The sequence below is a fragment of the Dendrobates tinctorius genome, unplaced genomic scaffold (genome assembly GCF_039654945.1).
Source record: "Dendrobates tinctorius isolate UK_male_01 unplaced genomic scaffold, ASM3965494v1 ptg000059l, whole genome shotgun sequence".
Lineage (NCBI taxonomy): Eukaryota > Metazoa > Chordata > Amphibia > Anura > Dendrobatidae > Dendrobates > Dendrobates tinctorius.
In genome coordinates this window covers 10046441-10072758 of record NW_027361727.1, presented here as the reverse complement: position 1 = coordinate 10072758, position 26318 = coordinate 10046441, and the positions used below count along the sequence as shown (strand labels likewise).

Here is a 26318-nt window from a genome sequence, read left to right as displayed (position 1 = left end):
AACGTTTTTTTTCTTTTCTTTTAGGAAGGGACTTATTGGCCTTGTCACCCATCCGACTGATCTTTGTGCACTAAGATTGGTTTAACTCTTTCTGGACTGCTGCTTGTTTCAGTGTTATAATCGCATTGTGTTATATGCTAGGTTATTAGATTTATTACTCCTAGTAGTACGGAGGATACTAGCGATGACTCAAGAAGATATATCTTCTCCCATGTGCTTCCTTCAAGGAATATATATAAGATATATCTTCTCCCATGTGCTTCATTCAAGGAATATATATATAAGACCTGGTATGCTCAAGCATGAATTTTTTGGAACAGAATTTTACACCCAATTTTTTTATTTTAATTGTGTCCCATTTCTTGCTGATGTTCTCTAAATCTTTCCCATCCTGGGTGAAACTCAGTTGTCACATTACCAATAGACACTAGTTGTTACACTGTGGAAACCAGATTGTAACATTGATGACAGAGTACAATGCCTTTACAATGGGGTATAGGGTACTTATTACTTAATTGATGCAGTAGAGAGAGGAAAATTTCATTTTTGAGATACCGAGGATAATGGTTTCCACAATTTAAGGATATGTTATTTGTATTGTTGGTTAAAGGAATATTCGAGTAAGAAGGAACTATTGCCTATTCACAGGATAGATGATAATAATGGCTTAATCATGGGGGTCCTACTACTGAGCCAGAAAAGGGCACTTCTATCACATTCATTCTTCAGAGTTGCAGTTAGTCCCATAGAGAATAAATGGAGCTGCTGTCATGAAGCCAGAATTCTGGAAAATTGATGAGGGGGCTCAGTGGTTATGACCCTACCGATCTAAACATTGGCACCTATTCTGTGGAAAAGTGACAGCTTGTCCTTACCAGAATACCTCTTTAAGTTAGTTAGTCACTACTATAGAATTCTCAATAATAAGACTAAAGTAAATTTAATGTGACTAGTAGATAAGAAATAGGCAAGGAAATCCATTTTGGGCCAGACCTTTTCAGGGGTGCTCCACTTTTGACAATCCCTTGACAATAAGCTGATCACAATAGTGTGTCCTTTCCTGTTGGGATCCCTATTGACCTTGGGGGAATCCTGGCAGTAGGTCCACTATCTCCCTGCTGAAGCATTACAATGACAGCACTCATTCACATCAATGGCTTGTCTGTGTAATGCAGGACTAGACAGATGCTGCTGGAGCCCCGCCAGGGCCGTGGGGAGACTCGGTACAGAGCCAGTTCTTAAGGGGATGTGTCACGGCAGCAGTGACCCGGTCCGTGGACCTGGGCGTCCAATGAAAAATATTGAGTAAAGGGGAAATAAAGTTTGTAAGAGATGATCCGTGACGCCACCTGTGGTACTCGGCCAAGGGTGGCTGACGCTGCTTAAAGAGACTGCTGGGGCTGATGGTGATACAGCAGAGTTGATACAGCTCTCCACAGGTAGAGCTTAGTCCCTGGGCAATTATATTGTTAAATATGGTAATAATGGATGTAGTGCAGGGTGGATGGTGCAGTAAATAACTATGAGAACACATCAGGGTGCAGTTTCCACACTTTCACACACGGTTTGAAGTGCAGACCAAGGCACTAGTTACAGATGACAATAATGGTCCGGGGAGCCTGGAAGCAACTTAGGATCCACTAAGCCAGATGGGTTTTGAGGCCTCCTTACTGCGCTCTCCTCTGATGTTCTTACTGCCTAAAGCGATGCTCAGTCCTCTGCTCCTTATTGTTCTGAAGTACTTGCCCGTATGGCAGGCAGCTTGAGCCTATTGCAGGTGTCACTCCTTTGTGCTGGCTCCGGGCTCCGGTCTGCTGCTGTGCCTTTGGATGTTTGCTGGGCCAGGAGACCTGCAATCCCCTGCCCTCCGGATTTAGCTGCTGGGACTGTTGTACCCGTCAGCCATGGACTCCGGCGTCCAGCTTCTAATGCTCTACTCTGGGGTGAGCTTGGTCACAGCTCCACTCCCCAGGTTTTCTGTCAATTCTTCTCTCTCCTCTTTTCAATCAGACTCTGTCTCTCTCTGTTCCAGACACTGACTGACTGACCCCACCTCTAGGCCAGAACTCATAGAGAAGCTCCCCTGACACCGGGTTTAGAGCTCCCTCTTCTGGTCTGGATTCAGGAAAAGTGTTGGATGTACACTACCGTTCAAAAGTTTGGGGTCACCCAGACAATTTTGTGTTTTCCATGAAAACTCATACTTTATGTAAGGTACACCTGGGGTGGACCCGCTAGACCGTGGCAACGAACCTCCCGGGGGCGAGCTGACCAGGTGGACCACCCCCTATACAGGGAGCGTTTGGGGCAAGCCCGCGGGTAACTATTACCACGGCAGCTGGTACCCTGGGAGGTAACGACAGACAGACTGCTAGAGCCGAGTTGGGGATACAGGACTGACGGTACCGGCTGGGAACCACAGGACAGACAGCCACGGCTTAGAGACACGAGACAGGTGGATACGGCCTGGGAGACACAGAACTGGCGGCACGGCTAGGAGACACAGGATAGGCGGGCACGGCTGGGAGACACAGGATAGGCGGGCACGGCTGGAAGACACAGGACCTAGGAGAGAGGAAAATGGAGAGGTGAACGAGCAACGGATGGACAGGGCGCGAAGGCGTGCAAAGAGGACGGCCAGAATCACTAGGAAAGAACAGTGATACTCAGGCACCGCTGGCAGGGAGAGGCGGCCAGATATAGGGACTGGTAGGAGGACTTCCGGGTCGTGACCTAAAGGAGAGAGAGCAGGCACGCGTCCTCAGTAGGAGGAGGAGGGGGAGGCGCGCGCGTGCCCAGGCACAGTATGTGCGCGCGCCCGCCGAGCAGGAGGGGCGGGGGCGTGCACCCGGCGCGGTCCGGAAGACCGGACGAAGGGGACCGCCGGACGGAGAAGAGGAGTCGGGGAGGACCGTGGAGAAGACCGCGGACGCCGGCGCAGAGGGAAGCAGGATGCCGGAGGAAGGGTAAGCTGCGGCCGGGAGGAGGCAGAGAGAGGAGCGCGCGGCAGCCGCCGCGTGACAGTACCCCCCTCCTTACGTGCCCCCCTCCGCAGTCCGGAAAAGAATTTGGCCAAGATTCGAGGGGCCTGGATGTTCTCTTGGGGCTCCCAGGACCTCTCCTCGGGACCAAAGCCCTTCCAATCAACCAAGAAAAAGGTTCTCCCCTTTTGCTTCCTCATGGCCAAAATATCTTTAACCTCAAATACATCGTCTGCGGAGACAGGCGGAGGTGAGTGAGGGGCCTTAGAAAGGAAACGATTGAAGACGACTGGTTTTAGCAAGGACACATGAAAGGCATTAGGGATACGGAGAGAGGCAGGAAGCCGTAGTTTATAGGAGACATCATTAATACGGGACAAGATCTCAAAAGGTCCAATATAACGGGGACCCAGTTTATGGGAAGGGATCTTGAGGCGAATAAACTTGGAGGCCAGCCAAACTTTATCACCAGGGTGATATGGCGGAGCATCCAGGCGTCTTTTGTCGGCGTGTCTCTTAACTCTGTTACGTACCAACTCGAGAGCGGCCTTGGTCTCCTGCCAGATCCTGGAGAATTCCCCGGTCAGAAGGTCAGCCGCCGGTACACCCGAGGCAGGAGGAACCGGTAGAGGTACACCAGGATGTTGCCCATAGACGATAAAGAAAGGGGACTTGCCTGAAGACTCGCTGGCGTGGTTATTATAGGCGAACTCAGCCCACGGGAGAAGTTCAGCCCAGTCGTTCTGGTGGACATTGGAAAAATGCCGGAGGTAGTTCACCAAGCACTGATTTGTCCGTTCGGCCTGACCGTTGGACTGGGGGTGGTAAGATGAGGAGAAGTCGAGAGTGACATCCATTGATCTGCATAGGGCTCTCCAGAAGCGAGAGGTAAATTGGACTCCTCTGTCAGAAACAATATGTTGGGGCAGTCCATGAAGACGGAAGATGTGCTGAACAAAGATCTTCGCCAAGGCTGGGGCCGATGGCAAGCCGGAAAGGGGAACGAAGTGTGCCATCTTAGAAAACCTATCAACCACCACTAGGACGACTGTACAGTTGGCAGAGTGGGGTAGGTCCGTAATAAAGTCCATGGCAATGTGTTGCCAGGGGGACGAGGGTATAGGAAGCGGGTGTAGAAGCCCAGAAGGCAGCTGCCTAGGCACCTTGATCTTGGCACAGGAGAGACAGGAGGCGACGAAATCCCGGACATCCTGGGGAAGAGCCGGCCACCAGTAGTAGCGGGATACCAGGTGAAGTGTCTTCTTAAGCCCGAGATGGCCAGCCAGCTTGGAAGCATGTCCCCAGTGGAGGATTCGTCCTCGGTCCTTCTCCGGCACAAAAGTCTTGCCAGGTGGAGGTGAGAGAAGAGAAAGTGGTGCCACCGTGATGAGCCGGGATGGATCCAAGATATGCGTGGGTTCTTCTTCGACATCTGCGGGAAGGAAGGACCTGGACAAGGCGTCAGCTTTGAAATTCTTGTTGCCTGGGCGAAAATGTAGATCAAAATCGAACCGAGCGAAGAACAGAGACCACCTGGCCTGGCGTGGGTTGAGTCTCTGCGCAGACCGAAGATAAGCTAGATTCTTATGATCTGTGAAGATTGTGAAGGGATGTGCGGCGCCCTCCAATAAGTATCTCCACTCTTCTAGAGCTAACTTGATGGCCAGCAGTTCTCGGTCCCCTATGGAATAATTCCGCTCTGGGGTGGAAAAGGACTTGGAAAAGAAGCCGCACGTGACGAGTTTACCGGAAGAAGATTTTTGAGACAAAACCGCTCCGGCTCCAGTTGCTGATGCATCCACTTCGAGGACGAACGGTTTGTTGACCTCAGGACGATGGAGTACGGGAGCCGTGGTAAAAGCTCGTTTTAGAGATAGGAAGGCCTCCTCTGCTTCAGGGGTCCAGACGTGCGGGTTGGCTCCTTTACGAATCAAAGATGAGATAGAGCCGGCCAATGAGGAAAAATGAGGGATGAACTGCCGATAATAATTTGCGAAGCCGAGAAATCGCTGAACGGCTTTCACCCCTTGGGGACGTGGCCAGTTGAGCACGGCAGACACCTTCACCGGATCCATACGCAGGCCGAAGTCGGAGATGATATATCCCAAAAATGGAAGGGAGGACTGTTCAAAGACGCACTTCTCCAATTTGGCGTACAGGCGATTCTCCCTCAATCGGAACAGCACTCGGCGGACATCTCTTCTGTGGGTGGACAGATCGGGAGAGAAGATCAGGATATCGTCAAGGTATACAACCACACTGGAGTACAGAAGGTCTCGGAAGATGTCGTTCACGAATTCTTGAAAAACTGCGGGAGCGTTGCACAACCCGAAGGGCATGACGAGGTACTCGTAGTGTCCATCCCTGGTGTTGAAGGCGGTCTTCCATTCATCTCCGGAGCGAATACGGACAAGATTATAGGCTCCACGGAGATCCAATTTAGAGAAGATTCGAGCACCTTGCAGCCGGTCGAACAGCTCGGGGATGAGAGGCAGAGGATATCTGTTCTTGATGGTAATCTGGTTAAGACCTCGATAGTCAATACAGGGGCGGAGAGACCCGTCCTTTTTCTTAACAAAAAAGAAGCCAGCCCCAGCGGGAGAAGAAGACTTTCGGATGAAGCCTTTGGCCAAATTCTCTTGTACATATTCAGACATGGCCTGGGACTCGAGTGGACTCAACGGATAGATTCGCCCCCGGGGCGGAGTCGAGCCGGGTACAAGCTCGATGGGGCAATCATATTGCCGGTGCGGTGGAAGAGCCTCTGCCTCTTTCTTATCAAAGACATCTGAAAAAGCCCAATAGGCCGAGGGCAAATCCGCAGGACCCGAGACAGGAGACGAGCATTTGAGGGGTTGTACTGGACGAAGACATCTAGTCTGGCAAACGCAGCCCCAGCGAAGGATGTCTCCGGTCCGCCAATCCAGGACAGGTTCATGCATCCTCAACCACGGAAGGCCCAAGAGCAAGGTGTGGGATAGAGACGGCAGCACGAAGAAGGTTATTCTCTCACGGTGCAGGACCCCGATCTGTAATTCCAGCTCTTCAGTGACCAACGTTACGGTCTCGCGCAAGGGAATCCCGTCGACTGAGGCTAACTGCCGGGGAACCTCCAAGGACCTAACAGGTATCCCCAATCTCTTCACCGCCTCGATTTGGATGAAATTACCAGCAGCCGTGTCAATATAGGCTAGCTCCGAGAAACGTTTGGATCCCTGGATAAACAAAACAGGAAGGGTCAAAGGTAGAGAGGTGTCGAAGGCACCTAGGGAGGCCTCTCTTACCTGTCCTAGGCGGAGGAGTTTCCCGGCCTCACAGGGCAGGAACGTAGAAGGTGGGAGGCACTGCCACAATAGAGACAGAGACCATGAGTGAGTCTCTCCTGGCGGCGTAGCTCTGCGGGCCTGAGTCGGTCAACCTGCATGGGTTCAGGGGCTGACGCCGAGGTGGAAGGCCGAGCGCGGGGAGGACTGCGCATCGGAGGAGAGAACCGAGTGGGTCTTCTCTCCCTGACGGCCTCGCGGGAACGCTCCCGGAAACGCAGGTCAATTCGCGTTGCCAGCGAGATGAGATCTTCCAAAGACGTAGGTGTATCCCTGCCTGCCAACTCATCTTTGATTCGGGGCGACAAGCCACGTCAAAAAGCCCCTACTAAAGCCTCATTGTTCCATCCTAGTTCAGAAGACAACGTACGGAACTGGATGGCGTACTGTCCCACAGAGAGAGCACCCTGGCGAAGGCAAAATAAGGACTCGGTAGCGGAGACCAGACGCCCGGGCTCATCAAAGACCTTGCGGAATGTCTCCAAGAAGGTTGCGAGCTGGGAGACTATCGGGTCTTCTCGCTCCCACAAAGGATTCACCCAAGCCAATGCCTCACCCTCTAAGTGGGAAATCATAAAGGCCACCTTGGCCCGGTCGGAGGGATACTGCAGGGATGCCAGCTCGAAGTGCAACTGACACTGGTTAATGAACCCCCGACAGAGCTTGGGATCCCCACTATAGCATGGGGGTTTAGCCAAGCGGGGCGAGGACTGGGAAGCTGCCGCAGGCGCAGGGACAGCGGCCGCCGTCTGTAGAGCTAGAAGGCGGTTATCTACAGAGGCTATGTAGTTTAAAATATGGGCCTGGGTGTCGCGCTGCTGAGCAAGCTCCTGCTGTAAGCCGGAGATTTGGGAGGCAATCCCCGGATCGGAGGTTTGTAGAGATGAAAGTCTGGACTCCATTGACTTGAGGAACGACATGATCCTCGCCTGATTCTCACGAAGGAACAAAAGTTCCTTTTGGGTCGGGGTCGGGGTACCAGCGGAATCCATGGCCTGAGTATTCTGTAAGGTACACCTGGGGTGGACCCGCTAGACCGTGGCAACGAACCTCCCGGGGGCGAGCTGACCAGGTGGACCACCCCCTATACAGGGAGCGTTTGGGGCAAGCCCGCGGGTAACTATTACCACGGCAGCTGGTACCCTGGGAGGTAACGACAGACAGACTGCTAGAGCCGAGTTGGGGATACAGGACTGACGGTACCAGCTGGGAACCACAGGACAGACAGCCACGGCTTAGAGACACGAGACAGGTGGATACGGCCTGGGAGAGACAGAACTGGCGGCACGGCTAGGAGACACAGGATAGGCGGGCACGGCTGGGAGACACAGGATAGGCGGGCACGGCTGGAAGACACAGGACCTAGGAGAGAGGAAAATGGAGAGGTGAACGAGCAACGGATGGACAGGGCGCGAAGGCGTGCAAAGAGGATGGCCAGAATCACTAGGAAAGAACAGTGATACTCAGGCACCGCTGGCAGGGAGAGGCGGCCAGATATAGGGACTGGTAGGAGGACTTCCGGGTCGTGACCTAAAGGAGAGAGAGCAGGCGCGCGTCCTCAGTAGGAGGAGGAGGGGGAGGCGCGCGCGTGCCCAGGCACAGTATGTGCGCGCGCCCGCCGAGCAGGAGGGGCGGGGGCGTGCACCCGGCGCGGTCCGGAAGACCGGACGAAGGGGACCGCCGGACGGAGAAGAGGAGCTGGGGAGGACCGTGGAGAAGACCGCGGACGCCGGCGCAGAGGGAAGCAGGATGCAGAGAGAGGAGCGCGCGGCAGCCGCCGCGTGACACTTTAATTAATCAAATGAGTTGCCAAATGAATTTAAATTGTACTCCAGACATTGACAAGGTTCGAAAAAAAGATTTTTATTTGAAATAATAATTTTCTCTTCAAACTTTGCTTTCGTCATAGAATGCTCCATTTGCAGCAATTCCAGCATTGCAGACCTTTGACATTCTAGCAGTTAATTTTCTGAGGTAATCTGGAAAAATTTAACCCCATGATTCCAGAAGCCCCTCCCACAAGTTGGCATGACTTAATGGGCACTTTTTGCGTACCATACGGTCAAGCTTCTCCCACAACAGCTCAATGGGGTTGAGATCTGGTGACTGTGTTGGCCACTCCATTACACATAGAATACCAGCTGCCTGCTTCTTCCCTAAATAGTTCTTGCATAATTTGGAGCAGGGGCGTAACTAGAACTGATTGGGCCCCATAGCAAACTTTTAAACCGAGCCCCCTCAAAGACACACCCCCTCAAAGACACACCCCCTTCTAGACACACCCCCATCAAGACGCACCCTCTTACTGATAATACATACTAGAGTTGGCTGAGTGGCTGGCCTGGCATTAATTAAGCTGAGACAGTGAGTGAGGGCTGCCTGCCTTCCTCCGTGCAAACCGACCTCCAGGAACTACATTTCCCAGAGGTCCATGCGGCAGGCAGCTCTGCATAGAGCTAATAGACAGCGAGGGCTCAGGGAAGGGGCGGGACTGAACTAGTCTGAAGCAATACACTGGCTGCAGGCAGGGAGGTGGGCCCAATATGTGCTTCGCTCCGCACAGCAGGCACAGAAATGCAGCATAGGCTGCGAAATCATAGTGTACATTTTTTTCCACCAGGGCCCCGGATCCCCTACACTACATGCACCGGGCCGGCGGGCCCCCAAGACAGTGTTGGCCACAGCACCCGCCAGAGCGCCGCAGTAATGTGCCGTATATGCTCGTGTATAAGCCGACCCCCTAATTTTATCACAAAAAACTGGGAAAACTTACTGACTCGCGTATAAGCCTAGGGTGTAAAATGCCAAAGCTACTGGTAAATTTCAAAAATAAAATGGGCCCCATAAGATGCTCCATAAAGTTCATGATGGGTTTCATAAGATGCTCCATACAAAAATATGCCTAATAATGCTGCACAGTGAATAATGGTGGCCCTATAACATGCTCCATAATAACATATGCCCCATATAATGCTGCAGTGATTGGTGGCCCCTTATAATGCTGCACAGTGATTGGTGGCCCCTTGTAATGCTGCACAGTGATTAGTGGCCCCTTGTAATGCTGCAGTGATTGGTGGCCCCTTGTAATGCTGCACAGTGATTAGTGGCCCCTTATAATGCTGCACAGTGATTAGTGGCCCCTTGTAATGCTGCACAGTGATTAGTGGCCCCTTGTAATGCTGCAGTGATTAGTGGCCCCTTGTAATGCTGCACAGTGATTGGTGGCCCCTTGTAATGCTGCAGTGATTAGTGGCCCCTTGTAATGCTGCAGTAATTAGTGGCCCCTTGTAATGCTGCACAGTGATTATTGGCCCCTTGTAATGCTGCAGTGATTGGTGGCCCCTTGTAATGCTGCACAGTGATTATTGGCCCCTTGTAATGCTGCAGTGATTGGTGGCCCCTTGTAATGCTGCACAGTGATTGGTGGCCCCTTGTAATGCTGCAGTGATTAGTGCCCCTTGTAATGCTGCACAGTGATTATTGGCCCCTTGTAATGCTGCACAGTGATTATTGGCCCCTTGTAATGCTGCACAGTGATTGGTGGCCCCTTGTAATGCTGCAGTGATTAGTGGCCCCTTGTAAAGCTGCACAGTGATTAGTGGCCCCTTGTAATGCTGCACAATGATTGGTGGCCCCTTGTAATGCTGCACAGTGATTACTGGCCCCTTGTAATGCTGCACAGTGATTACTGGCCCCTTGTAATGCTGCACAGTGATTACTGGCCCCTTGTAATGCTGCACAGTGATTAGTGGCCCCTTGTAATGCTGCAGTGATTAGTGGCCCCTTGTAATGCTGCAGTGATTGGTGGACCCTTATAATGCTGCACAGTGATTAGTGGCCCCTTGTAATGCTGCACAGTGATTAGTGGCCCCTTGTAATGCTGCACAGTGATTGGTGGCCCCTTGTAATGCTGCACAGTGATTATTGGCCCCTTGTAATGCTGCAGTGATTAGTAGCCCCTTGTAATGCTGCACAGTGATTAGTGGCCCCTTGTAATTCTGCACAGTGATTAGTGGCCCCTTGTAATGCTGCAGTGATTACTGGCCCCTTGTAATTCTGCACAGTGATTAGTGGCCCCTTGTAATGCTGCACAGTGATTAGTGGCCCCTTGTAATGCTGCACAGTGATTATTGGCCCCTTATAATGCTGCACAGTGATTATTGGCCCCTTATAATGCTGCACAGTGATTAGTGGCCCCTTGTAATGCTGCACAGTGATTAGTGGCCCCTTGTAATGCTGCACAGTGATTAGTGGCCCCTTGTAATGCTACACAGTGATTATTGGCCCCTTGTAATGCTGCAGTGATTAGTGGCCCCTTGTAATGCTGCCCAGTGATTGGTGGCCCCTTGTAATGCTGCACAGTGATTGGTGGCCCCTTGTGATGCTGCACAGTGATTATTGGCCCCTTGTAATGCTGCAGTGATTAGTGGCCCCTTGTAATGCTGCACAGTGATTAGTGGCCCCTTGTAATGCTGCACAGTGATTAGTGGCCTCTTGTAATGCTGCACAGTGATTAGTGGCCCCTTGTAATGCTGCACAGTGATTAGTGGCCCCTTACAATGCTGCACGGTCATTAGTGGCCCCTTACAATGCTGCTGCCGCTGCCTCAATTACAGAAAAAAAAACCTATATACTCACCTCATCTCTGCAGCTGCTGCTCCTCAGCGTTGCCGGCCCCGCACAGTGACTGTTCAGGCAGAGGGCACCTGCTAACTACGTCATGGCGCCCTCTGACCTGAACGTCACTGCCAGAGGAAGCAAGACAGCAGAGCGATGCGCAGCGGTGGAACGGGGGACAGGTGAATATGGCTCCCTCTGTTATACTCACCTCTCTTAGCATGTGTCTTGCAGCCCCCCGTGCTTATTCCATCTCAGTGCTGCTCTTCCTGCTTTCAGTGTCCACGTGGTGCCGCTCATTACATATGCACATATGTAATGAGCCACTCATTACATATGCGCATATGTAATGAGCTGCCGCTGAAAGCAGGAAGAACAGTGCTGATAAGATGGAATAAGCAGGGGGGTGCTGCAAGAGACAAGCAGGAGAGGTGAGTATGTACTTAATTGCACTACCCGGGTAGCGCCGATCGGAGCCAGGGACCCGGGCCCCTATATAGGCCGGGCCCCAAAGCAATCGCTTCGGCTGCTACCCCCATAGTTATGCCAGTGATTTGGAGGTGTGTTTTGGGTCATTGTCTTGTTGTAGGATGAAATTGGCTCCAATCAAGCGCTGTCCACAGGGTATGGCATGGCGTTGCAAAATGGAGTGATAGCCTTCCTTATTCAAAATCCCTTTTACCTTGTACAAATCTCTCCCACTTTACCAGCACCAAGGCAATCCCTGACCATCACATTACCTCCACCATGCTTGACAGATGGCGTCAGGCACTCTTCCAGCATCTTTTCAGTTGTTCTTTGTCACACAAATGTTCTTCTGTGTGATCCAAACACCTCAAACTTGGATTTGTCTGTCCATAACACTTTTTACCAATCTTCCTCTGTTCAATGTCTGTGTTCTTTTGCTCATATTAATCTTTTCCTTTTATTAACCAGTCTCAGATATAGTTTTTTCGTTGCCTCTCTGCCCTGAAGGCCAGCATCCCTGAGTTGCCTCTTCACTGTAGATGTTGACACTGGCGTTTTTTTAGTGTACTATTTAATGAAGCTGCCAGTTGAGGACCTGTGAGGCGTCAATTTCTCAAAATACAGACTCTAATGTACTTGTCTTGCTCAGTTGTGCAGAAGGGCCTCCCACTTCTCTTTCTACTCTGGTTAGAGCCTGTTTGTGCTCTACGCTGAATGAAGTAGTACACACCGTTGTAGGAAATCTTCAGTTTCTTGGCAATCTCTCGCATGGAATAGCCTTCATTTCGAAGAACAAGAATAGACTGTTGAGTTTAAAATGGAGGTTCTTTTTTTCTGGCCATTTTGAGAGTTTAATGGAACCAACAAATGTAATGCTCCAGATTCTCAACTAGCTCAAAGGCAGGTCAGATTTATAGCTTTATTTATATTATATTATATGATATTTATGGGCAGCACGGTGGCTCAGTGGTTAGCGCTGCAGCCTTGCAGCGCTGGGGTCCTGGGTTCGTATCCCACCAAGGACAACATCTGCAAGGAGTTTGTATGTTCTCCCCGTGTTTGCGTGGGTTTCCTCCGGGCACTCCGGTTTCCTCCCACACTCCAAAGACATACTGAAAGGGAATTTAGATTGTGAGCCCCATCGGGGACAGTGATGAAAAATGTGTGCAAACTGTAAAGCGCTGCGGAATATGTTAGCGCTATACAAAAAATAAAGATTATAGCTTCTGTAATCAGCCAAACTGTTTTCAACTGTGCTAACATACTTGCTCAAAGGTTTTAAAGGGTATTCTAACCATCCATTAGCCTTCTTACACAGTTAGCAAACACAAAGTACCATAAAAACACTGGAGTGATGGTTGTTGGAAATGGGCCTCTATACACCTATGAAGATATTGCATTACAAACCAGACGTTTGCAGCTAGAATAGACATTTACCACATTAATAATGTATAGAGTGTATTTCTGAATCATCTAATGTTTCATTGGAAAAAACTGTGCTTTACTTTAAAAAATAAGGAAATTTCTAAGTCACCCCCTCCTTGCTTCCAGGCATGTCATCACCCCCCTGTGAGGGAGGCAATGCCACTGTGGCAACCGGACTCTTGGGGTGCCACATTGTTCTCCATTGAGGTGAATTGCTGACATCAGCGAGTGATGTAGAACTGTGTTAATCACCTGTCCTGGCTCCAGTGCCAGATCTTGCATCCTTCCCTTCTGGCCAGCTCCTTCACTGCTATTCCGCCCAAATTATTGTGGGAACTTGGCAAACACCTCTCTGACTTCTTCACCCAAGTCCTCTCAAGGTTTGCTCAGACGGCCGTGTGCTGTCTGAGTATTCAGTATACAAAAGTACTGTAATTCAAAGTAGCTTTTACGTCCCCATTTTCCTCTTTGTTACTCATCAGCAAGGGGTGACAAGCAGTGCAGGAGAAAGCTCCCCCAATACTAAAAAGTAATATTTAGTACAATGTATTTTAAAATCCTGTCACTTCGGAGTGATTGCTGTTTTTATTCGGTCAATATCAAATCTTATGATACCTAGAGACTTTATCTGTGCAGTTGGAGGGGCCTTTGTTATCTATCATTGAGTATATAGTTTAAATGTTTTTTTTTTTCACAAATTTCCACATTAATCCTTGTGTTGATGCAGAGTGTCTGCATACCTCTAATGGAACTCTCCCTCTCCTCACCAAACCAACTGGTAGTTTTGTTTTCCTGCCCGGGTGGTGGAGTTTATCTGCTGATGACATGTTTTAGAAAATATACTGAGACCGTTAAATTGTTCTGCAACTTTGTCAGTGCCCCAGTGCATGAAAGCCTCCATTATAGCAAGCGTTTGTGCGATGCGCCTTCTGCGGTCTGGAGAGCGCCGGTGTTACATTCCTCTGAGGGATCTCCCACTGGCTTTATAATATTGGCTTTAAATAATTCATGCTTTCATTCATGTCGTACCCGGTGGTTAGAGCTTTCTTTGGCTTTGCTGACATTTGGGTGAAGTATATATTAATTCTTCCGCTTATTCAGAGTGCCTGTCACACTAAGCGGCGTAATTATGGGCTGTGCAGAAATGCTTGATAAGAAAATGGAAAATATATGTCACCGAGATCAAAGGAACACCTGACGTTAATTATGAATTACCATGAACTTATAATAGGAGCTAGGAAAAATCGAAAAACTCTGCCAGCAGAGGAAAACTATGCTAGCTCTATGTGGATGTAAATAGAATTATTTAAAGGGCAGAAAGAAATCACAATGCAGTTTTTTCTATGTGTCAGAGGAGACAGCAGGCACAGTGTCTCCCCCTCCAGTGCATGTAAAACAATAGACTTGGGAAAAGGAGAGGGATTTAGACAGATTTGCTTGTAGCTGGGGGGATATCTTGCTATGTCAAAAACCTATTCTACATTATCTTCTATGCAATTGGAGACTAGTTAAAAAAGTTGCCCAGGACTATTTATTGTTTATTTACCATGGGCCTAAGAAGTAACAGGCAGGTAGATGCTAACAGAGGCAACTACCTGCCTGGTGGCATAACTACAAAGTTATGGGCCCTGGTGCGAAGTTTCAAATGGGCCCCACCCCACCCCGGGCTGCCACAAGGAATTTCGGGGCCCCATACTGGCAAAATTTTGGGGGCCTCCTTGAGTCTAGCCCTGGCTCCATCCCTCGAACTGTCCAGAGGCCCACCGCTCCCATAACTCCACCCCCACATAGAGAATGAATGGAGCGGAGGGCAGGTGTCTGACTTGCTACACCATAGAATATAATGTCCCCCCCATATTATATAACACAGCTTCCCTCATAGAATATAATGTACCCCCCATGGTATATAACACAGCCGCACAGTATATAGCACAGCACCACATGGTATATAGCACAGCATCACATGGTATATAGCACAGCATCACATGGTATACAGCACAGCACCGCATGGTATACAGCCCCCCATGGTATACAGCACAGCACCCCCCATGGAATACAGCACTGCATGGTATGCAGCCCCCATGGTATACATCACAGCATCCCCCGTGGTATACAGCATTGCATAGTATTCAGCCCCCCATGGTATACAGCACAGCACCCCCCATGGTATACAGCACAGCACCCCCCATGATATACAGCACCGCATGGTATACAGCACCCCCGATGGTATACAGCACCATGGTATACAGCCCCCCCTGAGAATGGCCCCACAGTCCTGGCTGTACTGTTGCATAACTAAAAAAAACACGCTCCTCACCTCCTCATGCCTTTGCTGCTCCTGCTCTGCCTGATACACAGTGAGTGCGCGATGACATCATCGCGCACCCGCTGTGTGTCAGAGGCAGAGAGGGGAATGATGGGAGAGGGAGCGTCAGCTGATGCTCTCTCCTCCATCATTGCAGTTCAGTGTGGCGGCGGGGGGAGTCGGCGCTGACATGGTGCCTCTCTGACCCCCCTCCCGCCCAGCCTGCCCCGCCGCTGGGGCCCAATGCGGGCCCCTCTCTGCTCATTGGGCTCCATACGCCAGTCAGGGCATTAATGCTCAGCTCAGATCGGTCACAGACCACGTCTGGTGGCAATTTAGCTGTTCCATGTCTCCTACTTCTGGGCTGCTCTATTGATGGGGCGTGACTGTTGACATCATGCTGATTGACAACTGGCTCCCCACAAGTATGCAGCGGGGAGCCAGCAATCAAATGACGTTGTTAGCCATGCCCCATCAATGGATCACAGAGGATGAAAAGCCACTGTTCTACTGATGTGCCGTCAGCAAAAGCTGCTGAATCACTGGCAGGGGCGGTATGTGCCAGCAGACAAAGGGTACCGTTACACTTAGCGACGCACCAGCAATCCTGACAACGACACAACCTGGTAAGGATCGCTGATGCGTCACTTAATGGTCGCTAGTGAGCTGTCAAACAGACAGATATACTCACCGACGCAGCAGCGATCCAGCGATCCATACAACGACCTTGACGGTCGTTGGTATCTTGTCACACAGCAGGGATTCTGATGACTCACGCCTGCATCCATGTGTTCTGCGTCGCCAACGAGGTCGCTCGTTGGCGTCAAACACTGTGATGCTTGCTGGCCAGCGGGACACCAACGATGAAAAAATGGCCCAGGCCATTAGAGCGCAATCAGCGAGATCGCAGCGGGGGTCTGGTCGCCGCTGCATGTCACATGTAGCGAGATTGCTGGCGAGATCGCTGTTACGTCACAAAATTGGTGACACTTCAGCGATCTCGCTAGCGATCTCGCTATATGAGAAAGGGCCTATAGGCGTCGGGCACAACAGGCAGTTATTTAGCAACTGCCTGCCTGTTAGTTCTTAGCCCCATAGTAAAAAAATTATATAATCCTGGATAACCCTTTTAAAGAGTTACACACACCTTTAGTATAGTCCTAACATGGGATAAAAATATATCAAGATAAGAGTCAGGTCGATTAATTTTACCCATGTGGATGCAGGAACAGGCAAAGTCTAATATACTCTTTAAGTGCAATCAGGCCAATACAAAGAAATTTGGTGTTGACGGCAGATAAGGCAATCGGCGCCCCCCCATGAAAATGGCTTTGTAGATCAAGTCAGGTAACAGTCTGTCCACATATGGATTAAAGAGCATTTAGACAGGGTGAAAATTGGTAAAATAGCTTGTACGAATATGCTGGCAATCGTCTGTTGAATCCAAAAAATTTTTAAAAAGTTTTACTTATTTATTACGAGATCAGAATTTCATGGTCGCTTTAAATGGGTTGATCATGGAGGTTAAAGGGGTTTTACAGTCCAAATCAATAAGTCTGCAGGCACTCCGTGTCACTGCAGACTAATGAATCCCCCAGAGGACGCACTGTGATTTGCAGGGATTCGCAAGTTTCTGACCCAGGACCGAAGGGTATGTATGAGTTATATATATTCCTGGCCAGAAGGCATGTCGTAGACCTAGCTCCATACAAGTGTATGGAGAGCAAGGCTGCTCCCACTGGCCGGGAGTATGTATAACTCATACATACCCTCTGGTTGTGAACTTAGTGCGCGCACTGGGGGGATTCATAAGCCTGTAATCATACATAGTGACTGTAGACTTATTAATTTGGACCGGATAACCCCTTTAAATGATGCTGCTTGTTTACTGGTCTCTTTACACAGACCGATGATCGTTCTGCGTGCACAGAACGAGGGTTCATATGATTGTTGTGTTCTCCTAGAATATCAAGTTATGGACAGCACACACTCCGCTTACACAGGCAATGTGCTGCCATCAACAAGGATTTTTAGACTGTCATAATAATCATCGCACTCAATGAACGAGGGTTTTGCTCATTGGTCAGGTGTTTGCTGGACTGTTTAGATAGACTGATAGTTAGAATTGAGTGCTCCGTGATCTAGAGGGACCAATATACTGACAAAAAAGTAATTGTTATTGTCAGCACACCGTCCTGTGTTAACAGGTGATGACGGACTACTAATAACAGTATGCAGAATGGAGACCGAACCATCGTATTAACAATCATTCTGCTAAACACTCATTAGCTTGTGAGAACAATACCAGGTAGCATGATATTATCAGAGGCACAAAGTGCACAGTGGCACAGAAGAATTATTTAGAAAAAAGAAAAGCTCAAGCTCCATGAACGAATGAAAAATAGGAGGGCAAAGGAGCATATGAAATAGCAAAAATTTATTAACATCATACGTATTACAGCATATATAAAGGGTGAAAAAATTTCATAGAAAAATTGACACAATATAAGATGCACATAGGGGTGGAGGAAAAATGGAGGTTGGTCACAGTATACATGAAAATATAATGAATATTCAGGCGTATATGGACCCCGTACAATATATATAACTATAAATAGTATGCTAGTTGCCCTGAAGCAAACAGAGTGTGTGTACAATCTCAAAATTGGGGGCCAGAATAGCCTTTATAAAAACGTCAATACTGCGCCCAGGATTAAAACCATAAAGAAAAATCCCCATCACTGCGGTGAGCCATACTGATAGTATGTGAAAGACAGTCTCAGCAGTGAGCCGCCCAGAAAAAGTTACATGCTACCCATGTGGGATCAAAAAACAATATACCAGAACAGCTCTTACCAGTAAAGGCCAGATGGGACACCTAATGTGGATCTGTAGAGGACCCCCAACACGCGTTTCACCCAGCGTCAGATAGCTTTCTCCCCTTGGAGTCCCAAATAGTATGTCACATTTCCAAGGTCCTTAGTCTCGAAGTGCTGGTTGAGACTTTCACCTAGCTTTGCAATTTCCTTTTCATCTTGATGACACATGATTACATCATCTACATGTAAGAGAACATACATCCACTCCTTCGCTACATTTTTTGTATACAAACATAGATCAGCTTGAGATCTTTTAAATCCTTCATCCATCAAAACTTTGTTCATTTTCAAATTCCAAGCTCTTGCCGACTGCTTAAGTCCATAGAGAGATTTTTGCATTTTACAAACAAGGTGCTCTTCACCTTTTTTAATATATCCCTCGGGTTGACTCATGTACAACTCTTCTTCAATGTCACCATGTAGGAAAGCTGTTTTGATGTCAAAATGTCTCACTGTCATCTGTTGAACTGCAGCTACAGCTATGGACATTAAAGTTTTGAATGTGGTTTGCTTCGCAACTGGAGAAACTGTAGCATCTTAATCTTCACCATACTTTTGTGACCAATCTTGCTTTAAACCAGTGAACTTTACCTTCTGAGTCATATTTGTTTTTGAAGACCCACTTACATTCGATAGCTCTTTTTCCTTGTTGTAGCTCAGCAAGCTCCCATGTCTTGTTGGTGAAGGGGCTCTATCTCTTCATTAGCAGCATTTATCCACTTCTGCTTCTCGTGGGCAGGCAGTTTTTGCATCTCTTGCCATGACTGTAGCTCTGGTTCAGGAAGTGTTCTGACAATATAGGAAAGGCGTCTAGCTGGGGTACCTTTGTTTGGCCTTTCTGATCTACTGACTGGAGGTTGACTTGGTTCTTCTGTGTCTTCCTTGGTGGCTTCAGAGCTTAGCCACGCTTCAGTGTTTTCCGTTTCGGTGTCTGGGTTTGGTGATTGAGATTCTTGTTCTTGCTTCTTAGGTTGAATAACTGGTATAACTTCATGGAATTTGAGCGATACAGAGTTTTCATCAATCACTACATCTCTGCTGATTGTTACTGTGTTGGTCTCTGGGTTCAGGATTCTGTATCCCTTTTGAGTTTCGCTATAGCCCACCAGGACTCCTTGCTTTATGTGTGATTCCCACTTGGAACGTTTTTCTTTGGGAACATACATAAATGTTTTGCTTCCAAATATCGTGAGGTGCTTCAGGTTAGGTTTCTCGCAGTTCAATATCTCATATGGAGATTAATTTGTGGCTTTACCTGGCACTCTGTTTTGAAGATAGCAAGCTGTCATGATGGCTTCTGCCCAATGCTTTGTAGGTAGATTGGAATCAAACAACTTACTTTTTCCACTTTCATAGAGAGTCCGGTTCTTTCTCTCTGCAAAGCCATTTTGTTCTGGGTTGTATGGAATGGTAGTCTGGAACGTGGTTCCATCCTTTTTCAAAATGGTTTGCACCTTACCACTTGTATATTCAGTTCCATTATCTGCACACAGGGCTTCTGGCATTCTTCCAAATTTGTTAAACAATACAGCATATTCTTCAAGTTTCTGTGGAACTTCATCCTTACTGTGAAGCAGGAAGGCAACTGTATATCTGGAGTAGTCATCAATAAATGTGAGAAAATATCTCTTCTTGCTAGGAGTTTGAGGACTCATTGGAAAACATAAATCTGTATGTGTCAGATCCAGAGGCTGTGCAGATCTAGTGGTGCTTATTTTAGGAAAGTATTTTCTGGACATTTTCCCTACAGACAAAATATTCAAGAGTTTCTTTTAGATTGCTCATATATTTAGGGAAATCCTGTGTCTTTAATGCTGCTTCAGCTCTGGATTCATTACTGCTGCGTTTTCCTCTTGAATTCATACACAAGTTTACCTTTAAGATACTCTAGTGTCAGCTCATCATCTGGCCGTGCATCTAGTGCAATCATGAGTGTGTCATAACTTTCTGGAAGACCACTTAATAAAAGTGCAGCAACATGAGAATCTTAAAGTTCTTCTCCAATACCCCTGAGACGCTCCACAATCTCTAGGTTATTTCTTATATAGTCTTGCATATTCTGTCCATCACTTAGCTTAGACTGATACAGCTTTCTCATGAGCTAAAGATTATTGCTAAGATTTGATCTTTCATGCACTTTCTGTAACTCATCCCACATCTCCTTTGCAGTTGCACACTTGCATATATGCATAATCTGATTATCATCTACACTGGGGAGATAGTGCTTTGTGCTTTATGATCCTTCTCTAGCCAATAATTTGGTAATGGATGAGGCACTTGTTCCTGAGTATATTTCCATGTACCTTCTCTTATGAGCAGCATCTTCACCCTGAATTTCCATGACTGGTAGTTCTGGTTAGTGAGGCTTGGCACTGAGAACTTGACAGGATTGCTGCCAGTGGATATCTTCTCTGTTGCTCTCTGCTGCTTTTGCTCTGGGCTTATGTTGCTGTGTTACTCTGGGATGCTGTGTCACTCTGGGCCATAACCTGTTGGGAGCAGATTATTCAGGATACTCTCCAAGCGTGTGACAATAGAGCTTCTTTATTCAGGAACAAACAGGAACAATATGCTTAATAGATCAGGAATGAATCATTTGTGTGTCTCTATCTGTGCAGCATCTACAGAAGGTTGCTTCTCTCATACACAGACACAGGAAAAACAGGAAATACAGTCTCATGCTCTTCCTGTGTGAGCCTCTGGGAGTTTTTTTTGTTCCAACTTTATAAACCGCATACAAATCTAGCATCTAAACACTCATAGACCGGAATGGAGTTGTTGCACCAAACATATTCCAACATTTTTTTTTCACAAATTACCTTTTCCTAAATTTATAATGAGGTAGCACCCTAAGCAGTCTCCTACCTCTGCCTATCTTCCGTCCCGGCCCTGAGTTAAATCAGATATGTTCACACTACCGTTGACCATGTTATTAGTATTTTTCCATAATGTCTTCACTTGGCAACTTTATAGTCTTCATTATTACTGAAGTTTTGCCATCCTCCTCATTCACTATCGTGCTGGTCTCTGTTTTACATCATCATCACCACAGCCTTTAATTCTGCTACTTCTGTGTTTTCTCCGTCAACTCTGATGGAGTCTGTCATAACAAACTGTAATGTATGATTAGAAAAAACTCAAACATTTAATTACAATGTCCTTATAACACAAAACACTACAGATACTCAGACACTCAGTGTGTGGAAAATCAAGTTTCATCATTACATATTAGTAGGAGTTATACACATGTACATATGAGCAGTATTATAGTAGTTATATTCTTGTAAACAGGGGCAGTATTATAGTAATTATATTATTGTGCATAGGGGGCAGTATTATAGTAGTTATATTCTTGTACATAGGAGGCAGTATTATAGTAGTTATATTCTTGTACATAGGAGCAGTATTATAGTAGTTATATTCTTGTACATAGGGGGCAGTATTATAGTAGTTATATTCTTGTACATAGGAGCAGTATTATAGTAGTTATATTCTTGTATATAGGGAGCAGTATTATAGTAGTTATATTCTTGTACATAGGGGGCAGTATTATAGTAGTTATATTCTTGTATATAGGGAGCAGTATTATAGTAGTTATATTCTTGTACATAGGAGACAGTATTATAGTAGTTATATTCTTGTACATAGGAGCAGTATTATAGTAGTTATATTCTTGTACATAGGGGGCAGTATTATAGTAGTTATATTCTTGCACATAGGAGCAGTATTATAGTAGTTATATTCTTGTATATAGGGAGCAGTATTATAGTAGTTATATTCTTGTACATAGGGGGCAGTATTATAGTAGTTATATTCTTGTACATAGGGGCAGTATTATAGTAGTTATATTCTTGTACATAGGAGCAGTATTATAGTAGTTATATTCTTGTACATAGGAGCAGTATTATAGTAATTATATACATGTACATGGGGCAGTATTATAGTAGTTATATACATGTACATAGGAGCAGAATTATAGTAGTTATATTCTTGTAAATAGGGGCAGTATTATAGTAGTTATATTCTTGTACATAAGAGCAGTACTATAGTAGTTATATTCTTGTAGATAGGGAGCAGTATTACAGTAGTTATATTCTTGTACATAGGGGCGGTATTATAGTAGTTATATCCTTGTACATAGGGGGCAGTATTAAAGTAGTTATTTTCTTGTACATAGGGGCAGTATTATAGTAGTTATATTCTTGTACATAGGGGACAGTATTATAGTAGATATATTCTTGTACATAGGGACAGTATTATAGTAGTTATATTCTTGTACATAGGGGGCAGTATTATAGTAGTTATATTCTTGTAGATAGGAGCAGTATTATAGTAGTTATATTCTTGTACATAGGAGCAGTATTATAGTAGATATATTCTTGTACATAGGGGCAGTATATAGTAGTTATATTCTTGTACATAGAAGCAGTATTATAGTAATTATATACATGTACATGGGGCAGCATTAGAGTAGTTATATACATGTACATAGGAGCAGTATTATAGTAGTTATATTCTTGTAAATAGGGGCAGTATTATAGTAGTTATATTCTTGTACATAGGAGCAGTACTATAGTAGTTATATTCTTGTACTAGGGGCGGTATTATAGTAGTTATATCCTTGTACATAGGGGGCAGCATTATAGTAGTTATATTCTTGTACATAGGAGCAGTATTGTAGTAGTTATATTCTTGTACATAGGGGTAGTATTATAGTAGTTATATTCTTGTACATAGAGGGAAGTATTATAGTAGTTATATTCTTGTACATAGGAGGCAGTATTATAGTTGTTATATTCTTGTACATAGGGGGCAGTATTATAGTAGTTATATTCTTGTACATAGGAGCAGTATTGTAGTAGTTATATTCTTGTACATAGGGGTAGTATTATAGTAGTTATATTCTTGTACATAGAGGGCAGTATTATAGTAGTTATATTCTTGTACATAGGAGCAGTATTATAGTAGTTATATTCTTGTACATAGGAGCAGTATTGTAGTAGTTATATTCTTGTACATAGGGGTAGTATTATAGTAGTTATATTCTTGTACATAGAGGGCAGTATTATAGGAGTTATATTCTTGTACATAGGAGCAGTATTATAGTAGTTATATTCTTGTACATAGGGAGCAGTATTATAGTAGTTATATTCTTGTACATAGGGGGCAGTATTATAGTAGTTATATTCTTGCACATAGGAGCAGTATTATAGTAGTTATATTCTTGTACATAGGGGCAGTATTATTGTAGTTATATTCTTGTACATAGGGGGCAGCATTATAGTAGTTATATTCTTGTACATAGGAGCAGTATTGTAGTAGTTATATTCTTGTACATAGGGGTAGTATTATAGTAGTTATATTATTGTACATAGAGGGCAGTATTATAGTAGTTATATTCTTGTACATAGGGGCAGTATTATAGTTGTTATATTCTTGTACATAGGGGGCAGTATTATAGTAGTTATATTCTTGTACATAGGGGCTGTATTAGAGTAGTTATATTCTTGTACATAGGAGGCAGTATTATAGTAGTTATATTCTTGTACATAGGGAGCAGTATTATAGTAGTTATATTCTTGTACATAGGAGTAGTATTATAGTCGTTATATTCTTGTACATAGGAGCAGCATTATAGTAGTTATATTCTTGTACATAGGAGCAGTATTATAGTAGTTATATTCTTGTACATAGAGCAGTATTATAGTAATTATATACATGTACATGGGGCAGTATTATAGTAGTTATATTCATGTACTTAGGAGCAGTATTATAGTAGTTATATTCTTGTAAATAGGGGCAATATTATAGTAGTTATATTCTTGTACATAGGAGCAGTACTATAGTAGTTATATTCTTGTAGATAGGGAGCAGTATTACAGTAGTTATATTCTTGTACATAGAGGCGGTATTATAGTAGTTATATCCTTGTACATAGGGGGCAGTATTATAGTAGTTATATTCTTGTACATAGGAGCAGTATTATAGTAGTTATATTCCCGTACATAGGGGCAGTATTATAGTAGTTATATTCTTGTACATGGAGGGCAGTATTATAGTATTTATATTCTTGTACATAGGGGGCAGTATTATAGTAGTTATATTCTTGTACATAGGAGCAGTATTATAGTAGTTATATTCTTGTACATAGGAGCAGTACTATAGTAGTTATATTCTTGTAGATAGGGAGCAACATTACAGTAGTTATATTATTGTACATAGAGGTGGTATTATAGTAGTTATATCCTTGTACATAGGGGGCAGTATTATAGTAGTTATATACATGTACATAGGAGCAGTATTATAGTAGTTATATTCTTGTAAATAGGGGCAATATTATAGTAGTTATATTCTTGTACATAGGAGCAGTACTATAGTAGTTATATTCTTGTAGATAGGGAGCAGTATTACAGTAGTTATATTCTTCTACATAGAGGCGGTATTATAGTAGTTATATCCTTGTACATAGGGGGCAGTATTATAGTAGTTATATTCTTGTACATAGGAGCAGTATTATAGTAGTTATATTCTTGTACATAGGGGCAGTATTATAGTAGTTATATTCTGGTACATAGGGGCAGTATTATAGTAGTTATATTCTTGTACATAGGGGCTGTATTAGAGTAGTTATATTCTTGTACATAGGAGGCAGTATTATAATAGTTATATTCTTGTACATAGGGGGCAGTATTATAGTAGTTATATTCTTGCACATAGGAGCAGTATTATAGTAGTTATATTCTTGTACATAGGAGCAGTATTATAGTAGTTATATTCTTGTACATAGAGCAGTATTATAGTAATTATATACATGTACATGGGGCAGTATTATAGTAGTTATATACATGTACATAGGGGGCAGTATTATAGTAGTTATATTTTTGTACATAGGGGCAGTATTATAGTAGTTATATTCTTGTACATAGGGGCAGTATTATAGTAGTTATATTCTTGTACATAGGGGACAGTATTATAGTAGATATATTCTTGTACATAGGGACAGTATTATAGTAGTTATATTCTTGTACATAGGGGGCAGAATTATAGTAGTTATGTTCTTGTACATGGGGGCAGTATTATAGTAGTTATATTTTTGTACATAGGGGCAGTATTATAGTAGTTATACTTTTGTACATAGGGGCAGTATTATTGTAGTTATATTCTTGTACATAGGGGGCAGTATTATAGTAGTTATATTCTTGTACATAGGAGCAGTATTATAGTAGTTATATTTTTGTACATCAGGAGCAGTATTATAGTAGTTATACTTTTGTACATAGGGGCAGTATTATAGTAGTTATATTCTTGTACATAGGGGGCAATTTTTATTGTATAAAACCCACAAATACAATTAAAATAAACAGAATTCTTCCTAAATACAAAACATAAATTCTCATGAATGCATCAGACAATAATTACAGAACTAAATTAATACATTAGGAATAAAGGTAACTTAGAGTTCACTCCGGTGGAAGGAAGAATATGAAATAAACACTTTTAGTAACACGATCATGTTATTATCCCAAAGACACATTCCTCCATAGTTTCTCATTACTCTGACTTTTCTTTATCTCTATCGCTCTTATCCATCTGAGCTCTGACAGTATCTTTTTGGCTGCGGTGACGGGATGGAAGGGCTCGCTGTGGAGGGACACTCGGGTTCTCATGTGCCAGTGGTAATACTTAATGGTGGTAATGATCAGGTACATTGTCCCCCTGTCGATGTTACCATCAGTGGATGGGACACCGTAGATAATGTCAGGGTAATTCAGGGACAGCAGTCTGGGGATTTTCAGCTTGGTCGATACTTCCGTCCATATTTCCCTACTTCTCCAGCAATCACAAATAAAATGCTCCATGGTTTCCTCTTGCTGACAACCAAGGGGACAGTTCCGATCCAAAACACTTAAATATTTTAAGTTCCCCCTCACAAAGAGCTTCCCATGTAGCGACAGCCAAGCAATGTCAAAAAACTTTGCTGGAAGTCGCCTCCCATTGAGGAATCGGAGACTGTCCTGAAGAGTCCTGGTGGCACAATCCCTTAGGGCTAGTGGAGAGTGGAAGAAAGTCCTACATATATGAGCACACAGATCTTTCCTCGTATTACTCTCAATGTAGGACTTCTCCAGTCCCCACTTCCTGACACACTTCAGACCATATTCCAGATACTGGGGGAGGTGGTCACCTGTCCATCTCCTCCTCTTGAGACTGCCGCCTCGCACCCAAGATTCCGCAAAAGGCAATATCCAATACCTGATATTATTCGCCCACAGGGAGCTACTGTTTGAATCCATGCTCCCAAAATTTACTTTCAGAAACA

The 26318-nt window shown here is 45.2% G+C and overlaps 1 long non-coding RNA gene across 1 annotated transcript in view; it reads right to left on the bottom strand.

The window, feature by feature from the left end:
- LOC141092329 (uncharacterized) overlaps nt 1–20594 on the bottom strand; it is a 37801-nt gene extending 17207 nt beyond the window's left edge. Inside the window, exon 1 of the long non-coding RNA XR_012232768.1 lies at nt 17976–20594. This is a non-coding gene — a long non-coding RNA (uncharacterized lncRNA). The remainder of the gene's footprint in view (nt 1–17975) is intronic.
- Between the last annotated feature and the right edge of the window lie 5724 nt (nt 20595–26318).